A 3,064-nucleotide genomic window follows, 5' to 3' on the forward strand; every position below is an offset into this window, starting at 1 on the left:
CCTGATACACCAAACGCTGCATGGAATATTCCACCTACAGAAGTCAGGGAATGTAGCCGTGTGCAGAGTGACAGGTCCTGATACACCTAACGCTGCATGGGATATTCCATCTACAGAAGTCAGGGAATGTAGTCGTGTGCAGAGTGACTGATTCTGATACACCTAACGCTGCATGGGATATTCCACCTACAGAAGTCAGGGAATGTAGCCGTGTGCAGAGTCACAGATCCTGATACACCTAACGCTGCATGGGATATTCCATCTACAGAAGTCAGGGATTGTAGCCGTGTGCAGAGTGTAAGATCCTGATACACCTAACGCTGCATGGTATATTCCATCTACAGAAGTCAGGGAATGTAGCCGTGTGCAGAGTCACAGAACCTGATACACCTAACGCTGCATGGAATATTCCACCTACAGAAGTCAGGGAATGTAGCCGTGTGCAGAGTGACAGATCCTGATACACCTAACGCTGCATGGAATATTCCATCTACTGAAGTCAGGGAATGTAGCCGTGTGCAGAGTAACAGATCCTGATACACCTAACGCTGCATGGAATATTCCATCTACAGATGTCAGGGAATGTAGCCGTGTGCAGAGTGACAGATCCTGATACACCTAACGCTGCATGGAATATTCCATCTACAGAAGTCAGGGAATGTAGCCGTGTGCAGAGTCACAGTGCCTGATACACCTAACGCTGCTTGGTATATTCCATCTACAGAAGTCAGGTAATGTAGCCGTGTGCAGAGTCACAGATCCTGATACACCTAACGCTGCATGGAATATTCCATCTACAGAATTCAGGGAATGTAGCCGTGTGCAGAGTGTCAGATCCTGATACACCTAACGCTGCATGGTATATTCCATCTACAGAAGTCAGGTAATGTAGCCGTGTGCAGAGTCACAGATCCTGATACACCTAACGCTGCATGGAATATTCCATCTACAGAAGTCAGGGAATGTAGCCGTGTGCAGAGTGTCAGATCCTGATACACCTAACGCTGCATGGAATATTCCATCCACAGAAGTCAGGGAATGTAGCCGTGTGCAGAGTCACAGATCCTGATACACCAAACGCTGCATGGAATATTCCATCTACAGAAGTCAGGGAATGTAGCAGTGTGCAGAGTGTCAGATCCTGAAACACCTAACGCTGCATGGAATATTCCATCCACAGAAGTCAGGGAATGTAGCCGTGTGCAGAGTCACAGATCCTGATACACCTAACGCTGCATGGAATATTCCATCTACAGAAGTCAGGGAATGTAGCCGTGTGCAGAGTGACAGATCCTGATACACCTAATGCTGCATGGAATATTCCATATACAGAAGTCAGGGAATGTAGCCGTGTGCAGAGTCACAGATCCTGATCCACCTAATGCTGCATGGAATATTCCATCCACTGAAGTCAGGGAATGTAGCCGTGTGCAGAGTGACAGGTCCTGATACACCTAATGCTGCATGGAATATTCCATCCACAGAAGTCAGGGAATGTAGCCGTGTGCAGAGTGACAGATCCTGATACACCTAACGCTGCATGGAATATTCCACCTACAAAAGTCAGGGAATGTAGCCGTGTGCAGAGTGACAGGTCCTGATACACCAAACGCTGCATGGGATATTCCATCTACAGAAGTCAGGGAATGTAGTCGTGTGCAGAGTGACTGATTCTGATACACCTAACGCTGCATGGGATATTCCACCTACAGAAGTCAGGGAATGTAGCCGTGTACAGAGTCACAGATCCTGATACACCTAACGCTGCATGTGATATTCCATCTACAGAAGTCGGGGAATGTAGCCGTGTGCAGAGTTTAAGATCCTGATACACCTAACGCTGCATGGTATATTCCATCTACAGAAGTCAGGGAATGTAGCCGTGTGCAGAGTCACAGAACCTGATACACCTAACGCTGCATGGAATATTCCACCTACAGAAGTCAGGGAATGTAGCCGTGTGCAGAGTGACAGATCCTGATACACCTAACGCTGCATGGAATATTCCACCTACAGAAGTCAGGGAATGTAGCCGTGTGCAGAGTTGCAGATCCTGATACACCTAACGCTGCATGGGATATTCCATCTACAGAAGTCAGGGAATGTAGTCGTGTGCAGAGTGACTGATTCTGATACACCTAACGCTGCATGGGATATTCCACCTACAGAAGTCAGGGAATGTAGCCGTGTGCAGAGTCACAGATCCTGATATACCTAACGCTGCATGGGATATTCCATCTACAGAAGTCAAGGAATGTAGCCGTGTGCAGAGTGTAAGATCCTGATACACCTAACGCTGCATGGTATATTCCATCTACAGAAGTCAGGGAATGTAGCCGTGTGCAGAATCACAGAACCTGATACACCTAACGCTGCATCGAATATTCCACCTACAGAAGTCAGGGAATGTAGCCGTGTGCAGAGTGACAGATCCTGATACACCTAACGCTGCATGGAATATTCCATCTACTGAAGTCAGGGAATGTAGCCGTGTGCAGAGTGACAGATCCTGATACACCTAACGCTGCATGGAATAGTCCATCTACAGAAATCAGGGAATGTAGCCGTGTGCAGAGTCACAGATCCTGATACACCTAACGCTGTATGGTATATTCCATCTACTGAAGTCAGGGAATGTAGCCGTGTGCAGAGTCACAGATCCTGATACACCTAACGCTGCATGGAATATTCCACCTGCAGAAGTCAGGGAATGTAGCCGTGTGCAGAGTGACAGATCCTGATACACCTAACGCTGCATGGTATATTCCATCTACAGAAGTCAGGTAATGTAGCCGTGTGCAGAGTCACAGATCCTGATACACCCAACGCTGCATGGATTCCATCTACAGAAGTCAGGGAATGTAGCCGTGTGCAGAGTCACAGATCCTGATACACCTAACGCTGCATGTATTATTCCATCTACAGAAGTCAGGGAATGTAGCCGTGTGCAGAGTGACAGATCCTGATACAACTAATGCTGCATGGAATATTCCATCTACAGATGTCAGGGAATGTAGCCGTGTGCAGAGTCACAGATCCTGTTACACCTAACGCTGCATGGAAT

The sequence above is a fragment of the Pseudophryne corroboree genome, chromosome 5, assembly GCF_028390025.1.
Source record: "Pseudophryne corroboree isolate aPseCor3 chromosome 5, aPseCor3.hap2, whole genome shotgun sequence".
Lineage (NCBI taxonomy): Eukaryota > Metazoa > Chordata > Amphibia > Anura > Myobatrachidae > Pseudophryne > Pseudophryne corroboree.